We start from the raw sequence: 21,941 nt of genomic DNA on the forward strand, positions 1-21,941 counted from the left end.
GCAGGCAAGTCGGTCATAATAGAAGGGGTTATCCTAATCAACCCGCGGACGATTCTTAGGGTTGATAGTCCGTTTATTATTGTTGCTTCATTTTAATGTAGTAGTTTTGTTTTACAGTAGTTGTTTTCTTTTATTGTAGCTGTTTCGTTTTATTCCAGTTGGTTTCTTAAATTCTAGTTGTAACCCTTTGTTATAGTTATGTATTCTTGTAAGACTTGTGCTAAAAACTATCCGCGGTCATTGTTTATGTAACATATTTTAATTTCAGTTGCATAGCACCCTTACAAGTTCCACCAAATTTTTTCATAATAAAAACAATATCATTATAAAAGGACTACATATAATGTTAGCATATAACTATCGGGTATACAATACAACTTCCATAAATATGAAAACAAGAAACTCGGCCTAATAAAATTAACAACAAACATAAGTCATCACCGGTGGTGAGGATCCTAATAGTGGAGCTGATGCCTGGTACCACACGGCGGAGGTTGAGTCTGACGCTGAGGTCCAGTAGGTCAAGGGTCTGCATGAGGCATGGATTGGATGGCAGGATCTTGGGGCTGCTACTGATGCGGTGGCAGAGGTGGGATGTAGTAGCCTTCAGGCCAGCACAGCCGAGCCCCAAGACAATGCCCGGCATCACTTAAAGTCTTGAAGCAGTGGCAGCCAACGCAGATGGACCAAGTTGTTCGACTTGTCCATGATCAGAGAGCCTTCGATCAGTAACATGATGTAACACGTAGTATACTGTCGAAGGGTCTCTGGGTCATCTGTCAGTGGTATCCGACGAACACGGTCCCGCAGCCTTATAAGCTTCAGCGAGAACGACTCCTTCCTCTGCGCCACCTACTGTGGAACCACTGGAGGCTTGGCACCGAGTAGCTGCTCCACCAAACTCCCACGTCTTCGTGTGGTACCACCTGTAGAAGTCATGGAAGAACCCCTCCAACTGGGTCCCCGTGTGTGTGTAGCTCAAGGTGGTACGCCACATCCTGTAGGGTGATGGTGGCCTCACCCCACGGGAGATGGAATGTGTGGGTCTCTGGACGCCATCGCTCTACGAATGCCGTAATTAGGGAGTTGTTGAATGTGAAATTCCTGAGAGGCACCGTGTTGCCGAATCTAGCCTCCTCAGATACGGGACGATGACGTCGGGTAGAGGAAGGGTATGGTTCACTCGTCGGGGGAGGATAAGGCCAGGCCTTTGACAAAAAAATATATATTCACAATTATTAAAAAATAAATAATTGGATAGGTCCATTAACATAGCAAAGTGTCTTCACTATTCTACACATAACCCTAACAAAATCTTACACGTATGTACTAGCTGGATTTATGCCAACACGGCATTCTCTGTGACTATGTACAATCTTAATTAATACACATTTTCTCATTTTGTTACGTGGATTACAAACATTCAATAAAGTTATTAACAATGTAACGAACAAAGTCTGACTTAACTTAATATTCTAATTATCAAACTTTACTAGTTACTAAGTTAATAATTATGTAGTAACAACCTAATACAGGAAAAATAAACTAGAGTTCCAAATTTCAATCAGTGACATATTCCTAGTGATACAAACTGTATTTTAGTTTTTGGCAAGTACCCTAACCATGGCTAAATATATACATATATATTTTTATAGGATTGCATAAAAGTTAAGATTACAAAATTAACCTCAAAGTCCTCTGCCCCAGCGTAATGCCAAGTCTCATTCAGCCAGTTGATGTCCCGATCATTACCTTCTGCGTGCGCCATCCTCGTATTACTCGATAATATAGACAGAAAGGGGTAAAAGAGAGGGGAAAGTGGTTGAAAGGTTTAACCTGGGGCCCAAAACTTTGTTGTCATCAACAACATATGTTTATAGCCGTCCACCAGCCTTATTTTATTTATAGTATAACGAGATAGTTTTATACGTATCTCGTTTACAGTGTAAATGAGACATACGCGCGTGTCTTATCTCGTTTACAGTATATATAAACAAAATACGTGAGTATAAACGAGATAAAATTAATGGACGGATTTTAGTAATAATTTTTAAAATTATTTATTTTAATAATTAATATATTTATTTAAATAAAAAATCCCTAAGGCAAGAACAAAATAAACCATATATACGACATGATTGAACAAAATGAATCTTTTAAATCTTGGCCACTGTAGAAAAATCATATATTCATATTGGCGTACCCCACTATGCTGAGCAATACAAAATTCTCCCTCCGCTTAAAAAATAGAAAAAACAAAAACAATTCAAAGGAGGTTGTTGAGATTCGCCAAGCAAAATATTCTGTTGTGTAATGGTTGAATCTCTTGTAAATTTAGGATTAAGTACCACTTTCATCTTTAAAGTATATGTGGAATTTTTTTTATTTTTAATCTTTTTTTATATAAAATTGTCTCTAACATTTAACTTAATTTTAAAATCATCTTTATCTTAGAAACTAAAATCGTACGGAAGTACGATGAAAGTGGAGGTATAAGTGGATTATAAACAGCTTCTTCTTCCTTCCTTCTCCCTTCGTAGGAGCAAAAACACTCTTTGTTTCTTATTTTTTTATTTTATAATTATTTTGTTATGGATAATTTGGTCTAAAATTTTAAAATTTGGTTTTAAATCTTACGACAATTTTGTATGTAAAAAAAATTGGAAACGAACAAAATTTTCGTCCTATACCTTAAGAACTAAAATCGTACTTAATCATAAATTATATATTACTAAAGTTTTTATTTAGGTTAGAGATATAATTATTTATATATTTTTTATTAGTTTATTTTTTTTTAAATAATTTTATGACATAATATTAAAATTTATTTGACCAAAAGATTTAGAGTTTAATATTTATTATACTAAAAAAAGAAATTCAGCATATATAAAACAATTAATAAAAGGTATTAGATATATATCATTAAAAAATTACATTACCGGAGTGTCTCAAAACAAAGCATATATCATGTTTATATGTAAATTATAGTTTAAAACCACTTAGAAAAATAATTATAAATCGATTTATGACCAAACAAAATATTTCTATAAATCTTGGTTCTAAACAATATGAACAAACTAATTATAATGAACTTCGTACGTTTCAAACACAATTTACTATTACAGTCTATAAAATTGAATAAACCTAGCTTAACAAGACAATAGATTAAGAAAGAACAATTTCTAAAAAGAATAGCCAAGACAAATAATTAGTTATTTTATTTGTGCACAACACTTCATATTTTATTATAAATGGAAAAGAAATTTGATCAACAGGGAGAAATAACAGAGTGAATGAGATTAAAAACAATTTCTTTTAATCTCTTTTATTCTCTTATTTGTCCTGGTTAATTTTTTTTATCCGTCGTAAAATATAAAATTTTCACACATATAAAATAACTAGGAGAGATATAGTCTTTATCATCCTTTTCAGCCAGTGTTTTTTTTTTTTTTTTTTTTCTGTTTCTTTCTAAGATAGGTTCATTGGAATTTATAAGTACTATTCTTTATAAAGTGTGTTTGGAGCATGTTTTTCTCATTTTGTTCATAAATCATGGTATAAACAAAAATTTATCGATATTTACTGTTTAGTCATAAATCTAGAACAAGGATTTATATGTATTTTGTTTTATATTCATAAATCGTGGTTTAGAATCAAAATTTCCCCGAAAAAAATTGGTAGATTTATACTAATATAACCAATTTCGTTTGCACACACCACCACTATAAGAAAAGCGGGAACTAGCAATGGTTTTTTTAGAATTTTGTGACCGTTTTAAACTATCACAAAATGGATTATCAATAGTTTGAAAATTACTGTTCTTTTAAAACACAGAGAATAAGATTGCAACGATTTTCAACAATCGTTAATATAACTTCTGTATATCAATGTTTGTTTTGTGTTAACAGGCACACGCATACACCCCTATATTATTTTAAGATACATATTATCTCACATGCTTTAAACATTGAATAAATGGTCAAATTAATTCATGAAAGATCACTCGTTTTTTAAATTGGTTCTCGAAAGATTTTTTTCATCAAATTTGTCCTTTAAAGATTTTAAATTAGTCATGTTGGTTTTTCCGTCACTTTCTTTGTTGATGGTATCAAAATTTACTAATTGGCAAGTTAAGTGACACCTTAGCAGACACCTAGGAATCTTAATTGAATGTTAATATGATTAGTTTATGAAATTAGATTAAATCAACTCCAAATTAAAAGATTTCAATACCTCAAGTTCTTTCCTCAATTAGGTTTTAATTTGATCTAATTTCGTAAGAGTAATGCTAGGAAGACAAAAAATACAGCCAGAACTTGCCTTATTTAACATTCATTAATTGTTGCAACAATTAATAAATGCTAAATAAAGCAAGTTATGGCTGTTTTTGGCTAATTTTTTTTGGTTACCACACATTTTCGATTTTATAAAGTTATTATGTTACTAGTTAATTAAGACTTTTAGGTATGTATTAGGATGTCACTTAACATGCCATGTTAGTAAATTTGGACACCATTAACAAGAAAAATGACAAAATAATTAATGAGGAGTACTAGGGGAACAATGAAAATTTTGAACAACATAAACAACCACCAATCAAATGAAAATACACTACAACCTAATTTAATACTACTAATTAAATTTACTCTTTTAACCCTATTAATTTACATTGTTTACACATTGTTCAAAATTCTTGTTAGTTATCTATACTTTTCCATAATTAATATAATTAATTTAAAATCTTTAAAAAATAAATTTAATTTAAAAAATTTTTCAAAAACCTATTTTAAAAATAAATAATTTTTTAAAAATTAATTTGACCATTTACTCGAAATATTTTGTCATCGAATTATTTAACGTTGGTTGGCCCTTGTTAATCAACATTTTACTCATGAATCGCATGACTTCAATTCAATTTGATTGGTATATACGTAGATTATTTATTATTTTATTGCAAGTTTTTGCTTGAATTGATGGTCTGTTGACTTTAACATGTGATTAGAATTACATCAAAGTTAGCTATTTTATTTTCAAGAGTAAAGAAAATAAAGGTGTCTAAAGTAGACAAAAACAACCAAATTCACGCCATATTTTCCTATAGTAATAGATAATATGGAAATATCTTCAAATAATTAATGTTAGTCTGGCCTGATGTTATAATAATTGACGGTTCATTCGTAGTTCTTACCAAACACGATTAGTTCGTGGTGAATTTGACACAATAATAACAATTAACTAGTTAAAAAATAGATAAATTTTATTCAATTCTTTTTAAAGCTAAGTAATATATAAGTTATTTTTTATAATGTATTATTTTTTAATTAGATATTTACTTTTAATTTAAATTACTTTAATTTAATGAGTTAATATTTTAACTATAGTAAGACTGTAAGACCCAGAATCTCTAAAAAATATTTTTATGATCAAGTCTCAAATCATATAGTTATTTATAACCTTAATTTCAGAAATTATTTTATTAAAGATAATTAAAGCAAGTTTTGATTTATTAAATTTGAAATAAATTGAGATTATTATCCAATTTTACAATTATTGGATTACTTCCTTTATTTGCATTATAAAGTTGATAGTTATGAAATAATACGAATTTTATATATGATTCGGATTAAATAATTAGTATTTTAAATGTTAATACTTAATACTACTGTTTTGGGAAAATAGAGAAATTTAGTATATTATTTCTAATTATTTGATTTGGGCATTTTATTGAAAATAATTCGTAAAATTGATGAGAAAATAGTATTTTCGATATACAAGAAGTGTTGGATTTAATTATGGGTTTCAGTTATTATATAATTCCCAATTTTATTTAAAATTACTGAATTACCCTTAACCCTAATTTTCAAAATAAAGAAACCCTAACCCAGTGACCCATTACCTGACCCGGTCCCCTTTCACCCACACTCAGCAGGACCTTTTCCCCCTTTCCCCAACAGAACGCAACACACACACACACACACGGCTACCTGAGGGAAAGAAAACAACGAAGAAAAAAGAAAGGGAGGCAGAATCAGGAAGGGGAAGAAGAGAGGAAGAAGGACATGACGCCGCCGCCACCACTAGGGTTTTGTCGCTGCCACTTGTGCCACTGCTGGCGAGCACGAAGGGAAGGAGAGGAAGAACGAGCGTGAGAGAGCTCAGCCGCGGGAAGGGGAGGCGCGGGTCTGACCCATCACCGCAGATCCATCTGTCCCAACCCGTCACCGCGCGAGGAGAAACCATCACCGTGCATCCTCATTGCCGTCGCGAGCCTCCTTGCCGTCGCCGTAGAAGCCGCCCTCGCCGATGCCATGAATCGCGAACAGAAGGGAACGATGGACCAAGAGAGAAGGAGCGAGGAACGAAGTCGTCACTGAGCCTTGGTCGTCGCTGCCGGAGGCGTGGAGGAAGGGAGGCAGAACCGCGAGGTAGAGGAGCCATTGTGGTCTGCCGTCAAGCTGCACGCCGCCTCTGCCGTCGGAGACTGCCGTTAGAATCGCTACCATTTTGGTGAGCTTGCCCTGTTTCTAGTTCTTCCTAGTTCTGCCAATTCAATTTTACTTTGAAGCTGTCACCGAAACTGTTGTGTTTAATGAAGTGGCTGTCATAAGTTACGTTGTCGCTGCCGAAGGAGCTGCGTCTCTCCGTTTTCGACCGCCGGGTGTGGCGTGGGTGTTGTTGGAAACACCATCGGAGCTGCCGCCACTCGGTGTAGTTGTTCTTCCCTTGTTTTGGTAAGCATGTTCGTTTCGGAAAGCCCTTTTAGTTGGTATTCTGTTATGCGTGGTTAAAGACTCTGAGGTTTGGTAACATAGGTTCGAGTTCTGATTGCTGCCGTTCTGGTCACCGGGTGTGGCACGGTTGTTGCCGGAACCACCGCCGGAGCTACCACTGCTTGATTCAGCCGCTCTTTCTTAGTTTCAGTAAGTATTTCTGTTTCGAAAGCCCTGCGTTAGTGCTTTGTTCCGTGTAATAAATTATTTGCGATGTTAATGGTTTTAGGAGTTAGAATCCGGTTTACTTATGCCGCTTGTAGCTGTTTCTGCTTTCGAGAGAGCAAGTCGAGCTGGGTTCTGATTGCTGGTGATTTCGGACAGAGCGAAAAGAGTGCAGTTGACACGCTTGGGTTAAGTTTTGCTTGCCGAGGTAGGGGCGCTTTCCAAAAACTATATTTTTATATGTTGGAATTATTACATATGGATACTGATGTGAGAAAATGTGTATTTGGTGATTGTATCGGCTTTATGTATTATTTGATTGACTCGAATGTTTACAGATGTTGGTTTGGCTAAGTTGTTGTGCGGCTTTGTGAAATGTAATGTTTTGAAGCTGATTCTTTAAATATTTGAAATCTGAGTTTAATCCGTTGAGGATTGATTTGAATTGAGTTGATTATTTTGATGATGTGAAAGATAGAATACTCTTGAAATTCAGCCTGGGTTGCTTTAATTGATTTGGTTTTGATAAATGATTTATTGCTGAACCGATTCTTTAAAGCTTTGGAAATGAGTTAAATCGGTTGACATTGAGTTGATTTTGAAATGGTTTTCTTGAGATATGCTACTGAGGTGACTGTTGGATTTAGCTTGCCTTGAATTGATTTCTAGTTTTGAGCTGTTGAAAAGGAATGAGAAACGGTTTAGTTGGGACCCGAACCGGGTGGCAAAAGTCCAAGTTTTAAGGGAGGTGTTGCTGAAATTTCTACAAAATTCTAGTCTTGTTTAAAAAGTTATTTAAAAAGGATTGGATTTGAGAAATTGTATTATTTGATTTATTAAGAGAATATTTATATTTTCAAGCTTAATTTATTTAGTGAACTTTATGCCTTGAGTTTGAATTATTTAGAAATGAACTATTTTTACCGTTTGAATCACTGAAGGAAAGAATGATGCCCTAATATTGATTTCAATATAAAAAGGAGCTTTTAGTGATTTCAAAGGAATCTAGACTTTTGATTGAGTAATTAAGTTTGAAGCATTTTGGAAGAGTTAGAAAAATGGGTTCCAAAAAGAAACCTGAAAGTGGTTTGATTCAAATGAACCGGTTCCTTTTCAAATGAGTTGATTTTTGGACCGGATTGGAACTTGTAATTTTGTATGGTCGGTTTCATAATAAATTCAGTTTCATTTACTTGAATCGAGAATCCATGATTTTAATAGTTTCAATGAATTTTAAGGAATTGATATAGGTTGACCTTCCCTAAAGACTTGGGACTCTGTCGAGAAACTTTTGTTATAAAATCCCATTGTTGTATGGGTGATTTTGAATACTTTGAAATAAATCCTTAACTTGCCATGGTTTTGGAAGTTTTGGAAAGAGAATGCCGAGAGTGGCTTTGTTTTAAAAAGGGAACTCACTTTGAGTAAATTTGGCTTATGAGCCTGAGATGATTTGAGAAACGAGATTTCTAAAGCCAAGGCTGAAAAGAGTTGAAACTTGATTTCAAAGTGAAACGAATTGAGAAAAAGTGATTTATGGCTTAAATGCCGGTTTTATGAATTTGATGATATTGGATGGTGGAAGTGCTGTTTTGTGATGGGCCGTATGGCTGACTATGAATTATGAATTTAAGCCGGATGCCTGAGATGGATGTTGATCCATGGCTGGGACTGAATGAATATATGCTTGAGATACTGGGTAGTAGCAAGGGTTGTGGTTCATCCCACTTGTTCCAGGTCATAAACTGTGACGCCTGGGTAGTAGCGGTGGTAGTGGTGATTCCACTCGCTCCAGGTTGAGCTTTTAAACACCCGCCTGGGTAGTAGCCGCAGTAGTGGTTATTCCACTGGCTCTGGGTTGAGCGGGTAGTAGCAATGGGGTTGTAGCTCAAACCTACTTGCTCCGCGATGGGTGTTTCTGTCCATGGCTAGCTACCAGGACGTGTCGGGTTGGCTATATAACTGACAGATGATATCATCAGCCACTAGGGACAGACATGCATCATATGCATCCATGTGACATTGTTTGTGTAAGGTCCCACATCGGTTGGGGAGGGGAACGAAGCATGCCTTATAAGGGTGTGGATACCTCTCCCTAGCATGACGCATTTTGACGAGTGAGTGTGTGGGGTTTCGACTAGCATCCCTATCGTCAAAAGCAAAACCGTGAGGCCTTGTGTGCCAAAGCGGACAATATCGTGCTAGCGGGTGGTCTGGGCTGTTACAGTTTGGGTGTGCATATTATACTTGGTTTGTCTATGTGATTAATTACTAATTGTTCTACTTGCAATAACTGTTTGTTTGTGCTTGCATCTTCCTATTTGTGTTTGCTACTGGGACTCTGTTGGACTGTGGTAATTGGTTGATGGTTGGATTGATTGGGCCTAGAGCCGTGGTTGGAATGAGATGAACAGATGGTTAATTTCGGTTTTGTGTTTCTGGTTTGGAATAAAATATGAAAGGCTATTTTGGTTCAGCATAGATAAACCTTTTTGAAAAGCTTTTGGTGTTTTTGAGAATTGAACGGTTCCTCTTTCAGAAAAAGATTTCCGACTTTACTTCTATTGTAAATGTAGTTTTTGAAAAGAGGCATAAGACGGTTATTAATCACTGGTACGGGTTATCTTCATGTATCCTATTACAGTAATTCTCAAAAACCCTCTACTGAGAACCCTTTCGAGGATGATGTTCTCACCCCCTACATTTTTCCCCTTTCAGGATATGGTGCAGAAGTCACGAAGAGTTTATTTAGTTGTTGAAATGCTCTGTATTGCCTTAGATTATTATTCATGGTACCCTCGCCTTTATCTTGATACATTCTGTAAGAGGGATAGGAATTGTATTGGGTAATGCTTGTAATATTATATATATATATATATATATATATATGGATGTACTCTTTATGAGTTGTTATATGGTATTTATGGATGTACATTATCGAACGAAAGTATTTTTGGGAACGGTATTGCGGTTTAAAGTTTTAAACAGGCTCATATTTTAGTATTAAATAATATAAGTGTCGCCGTAATGTCCGAGTTATCAGAGTCGCGCAGCCGGAAGCGTGAGCTTTGGTAGTTAGGGTGTTACAAAGACTATTTTATAATTAAGTTATTATTTATAGATAATTGTATAATTTTTTAAAATATTAAAAAATTAATTTATTTTTTTTTCTAAATCAAAAGAACACTTCTCCCGTTACTTGAAGCACATTTTCACTCCTCCATTATTTTTTCATCACGTAGCTTCGGTCCTTCCAAGTATCGCCACCGCCGTCATAGCAAGAAGCGCCGACGTTGTCGCTATCTACTGTCCTCTCACTCGGTCTCTCTTTCTCCCGTAAATATATCATGCATCCGCTAATGACGTTGAATTTCCATCGCTCGTAGCTTCACCGTCTTTCCAAATATCGCCGCCGCCGTCTTGACAAGCAGTGCCGACGTCGTCGCTATCTCCTGCCCTCTCACGCGGTCTCTCTTTCTGCTGTCGATATCCCTTAATGATGTCGTTGAAGTCTCGTCGCAGTGGTTGTTGTTGTTCTTGTTGTTATCGTGACTCTCCCTGCAACCTCTTTATTACTGAGATTAGGTTTTTGTTCTATCTTTTTTTTAGCTTTACATACTTTAATTTTGTTCGAACTGAGTTGATTGAAATGCAAATAGGTAATTGAAAAAAAATTAGCTGTAATTTTGATTCAGAAACACCTAACTTGTTGTTGTGTTATTTTTCTAAATGCTTTTTTATTGTTATAGTTGCTGATGTTGTCTTGTGGTTGTCGTTGTGTTTTGTTTTTTTACTTTATCTTCTTGCAATCGTACTTATTTTTTGGTGTTGTTTTGTTACTTGTGAATGGAACATTTAATTTTACTAGAACGTTTAATTTTTATGAAGAAGTTTACTTGCTCATGCTTGAAAACTGTGTTACTTTAAGTTCAGACACTGCTCTTTCTGCAATTTCTATGTTACATATAATTTTATTTTGTGTGTTTCATTAATTGATATTTATTTGTACCTGTTTAAACTTTATGATTCTAGATATAAACAAGAGATGCAATTGTGCAAAGGTACACGATAAACAAATTAACATTACTAAAAAAAATCTCCTTAGTGGATCAATTGTTCAAGTCTCGGGCATCACTGCATCACAGGTAAAGTTAACTAATTAATTCATGCTACATTTTTTTTTAATTTGCACTGTAAAGGTTGCTGCAGAATTGATGTTTGAGATACCTAAACTAACTGCATAATAATTAGATCTAAATGGTCTTGATCATCTATATAAATAGTATGTAGAAAAAAATAAAATGGATCAAGAAGTAGCATAATTAAACCATTTGGTTTGTTAGCTTTGGTCTCAGAGGATTTTAGAGGATACAATTTATTGTTCTTCAAAATCTGTAAAGCTCCAAATAAACATGTATGCCTAATGTGTAGAATATAACCAACCTCATATGACATATGATATAATATATCTTAATTATTTATGTTTTTTTTTTCTTTCTCTGTATTTATATATTATTTTTATTTATTATGAATTTAAATTATATATCATCTTTATTTATTAATATTTGTTTCATTCAAGAGAACGTCAAGAGAAACATATAGTTTATGTTGTTACGGTAGATAGAAAAACAAAATTAAAAAAAAAAAAAATTAGTTTATTATTATTGGGAATTAGAAAAAAGGTTAGAAGACACCGAAACATATGACACGGTGCAATGATGACAAGTGGATTGCATGAATATTGGGTGGTATAAACGAACAATACTTGGTGAGTTAATTGATAAATTATTGGATAAGTTTGTTATAAGTGTTAATAGATTGAGTGCAAAAATCTTGAAAAGAGATCATGTAATAAGCGTAGAGTAGATGCATAAATGTAGTTTTATTGAATTAGTGGTGATGGTTTTAGTCTATAAATTTGTGAAATGTTAATTTGTGTGATGATTTGTTAGTATTTTAATAAAATGTAGATGTGTGTTCATTTTTGGGACATGGAGTTATCTGATAGAGATTTTTTGGAATACACTTCGATGAGGAGTTCTGTAAGACTCAAAATTTTTGAAAAAAGGTCATCATTAGTTAATTTTAAATTCAGTATTTCTGTAGCTTTAATTTTGAAAATTTTTCTATTAAAGAAAATTAAAGCAAGTTTTGATTTATTGAATTTGAAATAAATTGAAATTATTATCCAATTTTATAATTATTAGAATATTTTCTATATTCAAATTATAAAGTTGGTAGTTATGAAATAATAAGGATTTTATATGATTTGGATTAGATAAGTAATATTTTAAATATTAATACTGCTACTTTAGAAAAATAAAGGGTTTAATTATATTATTTCTAATTATTTTGATTTGGGTATTTTATAGAAAATAATTTGTGAAATTGATGAGCAAATAGTATTTTTCCATATACAATTAGTGTTGGATTTACATTGGGTTTCAATTACTATATTATTCCCAATTTTATGTGAAATTACCATAATGCCCTTAACCCAAATTTTCAAAATGAAACCCTAAAACCCTAATCCAGTTACCCGGTTTCCCCATCAGCAACGCACCTCTTCTCCCCTTATCTCCATTCACGCGCAGCAGCAGTAGGGGAAAAAGGAATCAGGCAGCAGCCTCACCTCCCTCAACACAGTTTTTCCCCTTTACCCTGCCCTGTCTTCCCTTTCACCTTCAGCAAGTTCACCGAAATTGAAGCCCATAGCAGGACCCATGATTTTCTTTTCTTGTTCCATGGAGGAAGGAAACAGAATCAGGAAAGGGGGATCGAGCCAGAAGAAGGGAAGGAGATGGAAAGGGCTTGGCGCCGCCGTTCAGTTTGCCACAATGCCGCGCCGTCATCCAGTCGGTTGCGTCTGCTGCCTCACCGCCGCCGTTTTCGCATGCGTCGCCGTCCCGTAGAGCCACACCTTGCTGCCGATCTGTCACCGCGCTGCAGCGTCGTCATGGATGAAGCATCTGCCACCACCATGAAATGCGCGACTGTGAGGGAGATCGGCGGAGGGAAGGTACTGTTCATGCGGCCGAACCTCCCTGCTTCAGATCCATCGCCGCCCAGCCACCGCTGTCACTTGCTCCTTTTCCGTTGAAGGTGGTCAGTCGCCGATCGGGTCTAGGGGAGAGTGAACGCGACAGCCAGAGAGAAAAGCAACGTTGCTGCCATCGCTGTTGTCATCGTGGTGGTTGCCGTCGCTAGGGTCGCCCATGCCCCCATCGGAGTTCGCCGCTGCTGATGATGGTGAGCCAAGCTGCCGCGGTAGAAAGGGGTTTCGACCGCCGCAGGTGTCGCTGCCAGAGAAGGGAGCCACATCTTTGTGATTCTGACCGCCGGGGATGGTCCTGTGACTTCCGGGATCACCGCCGGAGCTCCGGGCTGAGCTTCTGCTACTTGAGACCTTGCTGCCGTTGCCGGAAACGTATGCCGGTAAGAGTTTTATTTGAGGTTTCTGCCTTTTGTATTTCGAGAAGGTTTTAACGCTGCGCAGTCTTTATAGTTGATCTACCAGAGCTTTTGGTCGCCGCCGGAGCTGTTGCGAGGCCTGTTCGAAATCGCAGCTGCTTCGTTTCGCTAGTTCAGTAAGTATTTATGTTTCGGAAAATCTCGCGTTAGTATTCTGTTGTGTTCGGTTAATGAATGAGTTTTGATAACGTGGGGTCGAGTCCTGATTATTGTATGTTGCGATTAGTGTTACTATGGTTATTGCGAACGTGACTGGGAGCTGAGGTTTTGGTTGCCGTCAGTTCGGGTTGAGGCAGAAAGGACTTGATGAGGCGTTTGGGTTATGGATTTGCGTTTTGAGGTAGGGGCGCTTTCCAAAAACTATATTCTTATATATTGGAATTATTACATATGGGTACTGATGTCAGGATGTGTATTTGGTGATTGTATCAGTCCTATGTATTGTTTGGCAATTTTGTATGATTATGGGTGTTTGTTTGACTCGACTGTTGTGTGGCTTTGTGAAACAAAATGCTTTTGAAATTGATTCTTTTAAAGCTTTGAAATCGAGTTAAATCCGTTGGAAATTTATTTGAATTGAATGGATTTTCTTGAGAATGTGTAAAATAGAATACACTCTTGATTTCAGCCTGGCTGGCTTTAAATGATCTGGTTTTTGATAAATGATTGTTGCTGAACCGTTTCTTTAAAGCTTTAGAAATGAGTTTATTCGGCTGATAATGAGTTAATTTTGAAACGGTTTTTTGGAAATATGGTATTGAGATGACTGTTGGATTTGGCTTGCCTTGAACTGATTTTGGATTTTGGGTTGTTGAAAAGGATTGTGGAATGGTTTTGTTGGGACCCGAACCGGGTGGCAAAGTCCAAGTTTTAGGGGAGATGCTGCCGGAATTTCTATAAAATCCGAGTCTTTATTAAAATGTTGTTTGGAAAAATGATGAGTTAAAGACTTCTACTATTTCATTTGAATTATCAAGAAAAGGATGATTCATGCTTTTGAAATGAATTATTAAAGAGGAAATTGTGATTTAGTCTTGCTTCGTGAGAAAGGCATTGTATCTCTTTCAGGAGAAAGTTATTTAGGTGAAACTTATGTTTTAAAGCTGTTTTAAATGTGACAAGGGAAATGCCTTTGAATTTGACTTGAGGGTTTCAATTAGAGGAGTTTCAATGACTTTGAAAGAACCTAAATGTCTATTGACAAGTTTTATTTTGAAATGTTTTGAGAAAGATTTTAAGTACTCTTTGAATTCTGAACTTTTGCAAGACAAACAATTTTGAACAGTTGAAACGCTTTAGAATTTGTCATGGGGGGTTGAAGCTGGTTTTGCCTAAGTAAAGGAAACGGCTTTGAAGGAAGTAAATGATTACGTGACTTGGTTTGGCTTAGATCTTATTTTATTACTCAAATTGGAAAGCCAAGGTTTTAATGATTTTAAATGAATTTGGCGAAATGAGTTATGCTATTCTCCCCTAAGGACTTGGGACTCTGCCGAGAAACTTTTGTTACAAAAATTCCATTGTTGGATGGGTGATTTTGAATGTTTCAAAAGGAATCTTTAACTTTCCATGGTTTTGGAAAGAGGAAGCCGAGAGTGGCTTATTTTAAAAAGGGAATTTTCCTTGAGTAAAAGTGGCTTATGAGCCTGAGATAATTTGAGAAATGAGATCTTTAAAGCCAAGGCTGAAAAGAGTTGAAACTTGATTTCAAAGTGAAATGATTTGAGAAAAAGTGATTTATGGCTTAAATGCCGATTTTATGAATTTGATGATTTTGAATGGTGGAAGTGCTGTTTTATTATGGGCCGGAATGGCTGTGTATGATTATGAATACTGGTTGGTTCTGGATTGAACCGTGAGCTGGAATGGCTGTGTATGATATGAATATTGGCTGGTTCTGGACTGAACCGTGAGCTGGATGGCTGAGATAGATGTTGATCCATGGATGAGATTGAATGCATGTATATGCTGAATCATTGATAAATGTGAATGTTGCACTTCCACTATCGGAGATGAGAGTTTCCCTGGTAGGAAGCAGTGGCTAGCCACCACGTGCTCCAGGTTGAGACTCGAAGCTCTTTTGACCCTATGTCGTAAGTGTGGCCGGGCACTGTGAAAGTCCCGGATGAGCTCGCCCCCGTAAATATTCACCAGTGAGGGTGATGGATATGAATCATGATTATGATCAAGTTTATGATGAGTATAACTCGAGTTGGGGATGCGCGACAGAGGGACAGTCCAATGGTTAGCTACCAGGACTTGTCGGGTTGGCTCTATAACTGACATATGATATCATCAGCCACTAGGGACAGGCATGCATCATATGCATCTATGTGACATTGCTTAGGCGTGCATATCATACTTGGTTTGCCTATGTGATTAATTGCTAATTGTTCTACTTGCAATAACTGTTTGTCTGTACTTGCATCTTCCTATTTGTGTTTGCTACTGGGACTCTGTTGGACTGTGGTGATTGGTTGATGGTTGAATTTTTTGGGCCTAGGGCCGTGGTTGGAATGAGATGAACCGAGGGTTGATTTCGGTTTTGTGTTTCTGGTTTGGAATAAAATATGAAAGGCTATTTTGTTTCAGCATAGATAAATCGTTTTGAAAGGCTTTTGAGTTTTTGAGAATTGAATGGTTCCTCTTTCAGAAAATATTTCCGACTTTACTCTTATTGTAAACCATTGTTTTTGAAAAGAGGCATAAGACGGTTATTAGTCACTTGTACGGTTTATCTTCACGTATCCTATTACAGTAATTCCCAAAAACCCTCTACTGAGAACCCTTTCGAGGATGATGTTCTCACCCCCCTACATTTTACCCTTTCAGGATATGGCGCAGAAGTTATGAAGAGTTCATTTAGTTGTTGTTGAGATGCTCTGTATTGCTTTAGTATATTTTTGTTCCCTCGCCTTTATCTTGATACATTCTGTAAGAGGGATAGGAATTGTATTGGGTAATGCTTATAATATATATATATATATGGATGTACTCTTTATGAGTTTTGTAAGTTGTATGGTATCTATGGATGTATGTTATCGGATGAAAGTATTTTTGGAGCGGTATTGCGGTCTAAAGTTTCAAACAGGCTCATATTTTAGTATTAAATAGTAGCAGTGTCGTCGTAATGTCCGAGCTATCAGAGTTGCACTGCCGGAAGCGTGAGCTTTGGTAGTTAGGGTGTTACATTATGGTATCAGAGCAGTCCTTCTTGAAGAGCCTGTGGAATGGACCGACTATGCTTCAGTTGCATACTCTGAGCGTTTGTCATGTATTAGGTCTTGTCGAATGACAAGAATTAGAGCTTTATGCACATGACGATCTATTGATTAACGATGTTAGTCTTGCATTGCATAATTCTTGGTATTAAGTTTGGCCGGCTTAATACTAGTGAATTATGTATATGAAAGCACTGATGGGTTATCATAGATGATATACGAGTTTTGAGTAAAGCGAATCGCGGGTTTTGGGAACGTTAGAAACTTTTCTCGAGGCTATTCAGTTGTGTGTCTTGAATTTTGTTCGAGTCGACCTGTTCTTTTATATCCTAACTTGAAGTTCTTGTTTGTTAGTCCTTTTGAAAAGTAGTTTGATTTTTCAACTCTATTCCTCTATCGATATACATCCTTGTTTGACCTTAAGTGCATATGCTGGTTTAAGATCCTTGTTGCATCTATCTTCCTCTGTTTGAGTTCTTCTTGATTCAAGTATTCTTTGATATAGCCTTGAACTTATCTTAATGTGCTGTGACTTTTAACTTCGGGTTCCGAGTTCATTCTTAGAGAACTTGTTGATTAAGTTTTCCTTTTATTTGACAGTGATCACAGCCAATTTTGAGATTTTTATAAAAATTGCTGTTGAATAGATGTATACTTATCTATATGTGAAACTTTAAAGATTTCTTACACAATTTAACGACTACTTATTTTTAATATCTCGCCTGTACTTTTACTGGTTTACGGAATTGCACTTGCTTTAAAAGTAAATGGACTTTCTAGTAATTTTACTATAGTTCCAATGCACATCTTCAATTGATTATGTATTTGGGGTATTTTTCAAAATTCTGGAAAAAAAGGGGATTTCTCGCTTTTATCCCGGTTGAGTTTCATTTGATAAACTTTACTTAATTCATTTTGATTTGAGTCTGATTTAGTGATGAGCGGATAATTTATACGCTTTTTGGCATTGTTTTTAGTATGGTTTTAGTATATTTTAGTTAGTTTTTATTATGTTTTTATTAGTTTTTAAATAAAAATCACACTTCTAGACTTTACTATGAGTTTGTGTGTTTTTCTGTGATTTCAGGTATTTTCTGGCTGAAATTGAGGGACCTGAGCAAAAATCTGATTCAGAGGCTGAAAAAGGACTGCAGATGCTGTTGGATTCTGACCTTCCTTCACTCAAAGTGGATTTTCTGGAGCTACAGAAGCCCAATTGGCGCGCTCTCAATTGTGTTGGAAAGTAGACATCCTGAGCTTTCCAGCAATATATAATAGTCTATACTTTGCCCAAGATTTGATGGCCCAAATAGGCGTTCCAAGTCAGCTCAAGAATTCTGGCGTTTAACGCCGGAACTGGCACAAAAGCTGGAGTTAAACGCCCAAACTGGCACAAAAGCTGGCGTTTAACTCCGAGAAAAGTCTCTACACATGAAAGCTTCAATGTTCAGCCCAAGCACACACCAAGTGGGCCCGGAAGAATATTTCTGCATTAATTACTGATTTCTGTAAACCCTAGGCTACTAGTTCTCTATAAATAGGACCTTATACTATTGTATTTTCATCTTTGGACGTTTAGTCCGTAGACCTTGGAGGCTGGCCATTCGGCCATGCTTACACCATTATCACTTTTATATTTTCAACGGTGGAGTTTCTACACACCATAGATTAATGTGTGGAGCTCTGCTGTTCTTCATGAATTAATACAAAGTACTATTGTTTTTCTATTCATCTCAAGTCTATTTCTTCTCTAAGATGTTCATTCGCACCCAAGAACATGATGAATGTGATGATTATGTGACACTCATCACCATTCTCACCTATGAATGCGTGACTGACAACCACTTCCGTTCTACATGAACAAGCTTGAATGCATATCTCTTGGGTTTCTAATCTAAGATTGGAACCTTCGTGGTATAGGCTAGAATTATTGGCGGTCATTCTTGAGATCCGAAAAGTCTAAACCTTGTCTGTGGTATTCCGAGTAGGATCTGGGAAGGGATGACTGTGACGAGCTTCAAACTCGCGATTGTTGGGCGTGTGACAGACGCAAAAGGATCAATGGATCCTATTCCGACATGATCGAGAACCGACAGATGATTAGCCGTGCAGTGACAGTGCATTTGGAACGTTTTCACTAAGAGGACGAGAAGTAGCCATTGACAACGGTGATGCCCAACATAAAGCTTGCCATGGAAAGGAGTATGAATGATTGGAAGAAGGCAATAGGAAAGCAGAGGTTCAGGAGGAACAAAGCATCTTCATACGCTTATCTGAAATTCCAACCAAAGAATTACATAAGTATCTCTATCTTTATTTTATGTTTTATTTATCTTTTAATTATCAATTCTCCATCACCATCTGAATTAGCCTGACTGAGATTTACAAGGTGACCATATCTTGCTTCAAGCCGACAGTCTCCGTGGGATCGACCCTTACTCACGTAAGGTTTATTACTTGGAGGACCCAGTGCACTTGCTGGTTAGTTGTGCGGAATTGTGACAAAGTGTGATTCACGTTTGAGAGCTCCAAGTCTTTGGCGCCATTGTTGATGATCACAATTTCGTGCACCAAGTTTTTGGCGCCGTTGCCGGGGATTGTTCGAGTTTAGACAACTGACGGTTCATCTTGTTGCTTAGATTAGGTACTTTTCTTTTTATTTTTCAGAATTTTTAAGAATGAATTCTAGAGTTTCAAGGTGATGTTCTTATCATCACAAAAGCTGATTGATTCTCATCAATTTAGCTGCTGAATGTAATGTCCTGCTGAAGCTTGGCCAACCATGTCTAATCTGTTTAGACTGAAGCTTTAGACTAACATTGCATGATTCCTAGAATTCTTATTAAAAGTTTTGAATCCCTTTATTTTCTTTTCCATATAATTTTTGAAAAATCACAAAAAAATTTATAAAACCATAAAAATAAAAAATATTTTATGTTTATTGTTTGAATCTAGTATCAATTTTTAAGTTTGGTGTCAATTGCATGACTTTCTTCTTCTTGAATTTTTCTAATTTATACATATTGTTCTCCATTGATCTTCAAGTTGTTCTTGATGATTTCATTGCTTTGATCTTTAAATTCTCTTGTTTTGTGTGTTTTGTTGTTTCTCATATGCATTCTCAATTTGTTAGTGTCTCTTATATGAAAATTTTTAAGTTTGGTGTCTTGCATGCATTGTTTATTTTATCTTAGTTGCAATTTTTTTTGTTTCTCATCATTAAAAATTCAAAAATATTTTCAAAACTGTGTCTTTTCAAGTCAATAATACAGAGAATTGAAGATTCAGAACATTCAGCAGAGGAATCAAACAGAAAAAGCTGGGCGATCAAAAAGCCCAGTGAAGAAGGAAAACTGGCGTTTAAACGCCAGCCAGGATACCTGGCTGGGCGTTTAACGCCCAAAAAGGTAGCATTTTGGGCGTTAAACGCCAGAATGGATACCATTCTGGGCGTTTAATACCATGATGACACAAGAGGGAAGATTTTATTTTTAATTCAAATTTTTTTCAAATCTTCATAATTTTTCAAAATCAAATCTTTTTCAAATCATATCTTTTCAATCATATCTCTTCAAAATCAATTTCTTTCCATTTTTTTATTACTATTTTCGAAAATCCTTGCTAAAATTAATGATTTACTTCAAAATTTTCAAGTTGTTACTTGCCTATTAAGAAAGGATCAAATTTTAAATTTTAAGAATCATATCTTCTAAATTCTTGTTAGTCAAGTAATCAACTTTAATTTTGAAACTTTCTCTTTTTAATTTGATCTTCAATCATATCTTCTCAATCATATCTTTTCAATCACATCTTTTTCAAAATTAATTTTCAATCATATCTTTTTAATTTCTAATTTCAAAATCTTTTTCAAAAAATCACTTTATTTCTTTCCCAATCTTAGTTTTCGAAAATCATCAATCAAATTTTCAATTTTTTTTTTAATTATTTCAAAATCTTTTTAATTTATTTTCAAAAATTCTTCCCCTCTTCTCACACCCTTCTATTTAAAGGACTAACACTCTTCCTCAAGGTGCAATTCGAACTCCCTCCTTCTTTATATGTTCGAATTCTCTTCTATCTACCTCCTCCTTCTATTCTTCTTTTCCTCTGATACCTCAAGGAATCTCTATACTGAGACATAGAGAATTTTCTACTTTCTTGTTCTCTTCTCTTTCATATGAGCAGGAACAAAGATAAAGGCATACTTGTTCAAGCTGATCCTGAACCTGAAAGGACCTTGAAGAGAAAGCTAAGAGAAGCTAAAGAACAATTCTCTTTAGAGGGCCTAACAGAGCTCTTCAAGGAAGAAGAAACAATGGCAGCCGAAAACAACAATGCCAACAATGCAAGGAAGGTGCTTGGTGACTTTACTGCACCTACTCCCAACTTCTATGGGAAAAGCATCTCAATCCCTACCATTGGAGCAAACAACTTTGAGCTTAAGCCTCAATTAGTTTCTCTAATGCAACAGAATTGCAAGTTTCATGGACTTCCATTGGAAGATCCTCATCAATTCTTAGCTAAATTCTTGCAAATCTGTGACACTGTCAAGACCAATGGGGTTGACCCTGAAGTCTACAGACTTATGCTTTTTCCTTTTGCTGTAAGAGACAGAGCTAGGACATGGTTGGATTCACAACCTAAAGAAAGCCTGAACTCTTGGGAAAAGCTAGTCAATGCCTTCTTGGCAAAGTGCTTTCCACCTCAAAAATTGAGCAAGCTTAGAGTGGAAGTCCAAACCTTCAGACAGAAGGAAGGTGAATCCCTCTATGAAGCTTGGGAAAGATACAAGCAATTGATCAGAAGATGTCCTTCTGACATGCTTTCTGAATGGAGCATCATAGGTATTTTCTATGATGGTCTGTCTGAACTATCCAAGATGTCATTGGATAGCTCTGCTGGAGGATCTCTTCATCTGAAGAAGATGCCTGCAGAAGCTCAGGAACTCATTGAAATGGTTGCAAATAACCAATTGATGTACACTTCTGAAAGGAATCCTGTGAATAATGGGATAGCTCAGAAGAAAGGAGTTCTTGAGATTGATACTCTGAATGCCATATTAGCTCAGAACAAAATATTGACCCAACAAGTCAATATGATTTCTCAGAGTCTGTCTGGAATGCAAGCAGCACCAGGCAGTACTAAGGAAGCTTCCTCTGAAGAAGAAGCTTATGATCCTGAGAACCCAGCAATGGAAGAGGTGAATTACATGGGAGAACCCTATGGAAACACCTATAATCCTTCATAGAGAAATCATCCAAATCTCTCATGGAAGGATCAACAGAGACCTCAACAAGGTTTCAACAACAATAAT

The 21,941-nt window shown here is 35.9% G+C and overlaps 1 non-coding gene across 1 annotated transcript; it reads right to left on the reverse strand.

Moving 5' to 3' along the window:
• Nucleotides 1–21,344: 21,344 nt before the first annotated feature.
• On the reverse strand, nucleotides 21,345–21,452 carry LOC148555007 (small nucleolar RNA R71). The gene has a single exon (XR_015887169.1). It is a non-coding gene; the product is annotated as a small nucleolar RNA R71 (small nucleolar RNA).
• Nucleotides 21,453–21,941: the final 489 nt, after the last annotated feature.

Source organism: Arachis ipaensis, chromosome B6 (assembly GCF_059453495.1).
Source record: "Arachis ipaensis isolate K30076 ecotype BB chromosome B6, ASM5945349v1, whole genome shotgun sequence".
Taxonomy (NCBI): Eukaryota; Viridiplantae; Streptophyta; class Magnoliopsida; order Fabales; family Fabaceae; genus Arachis; species Arachis ipaensis.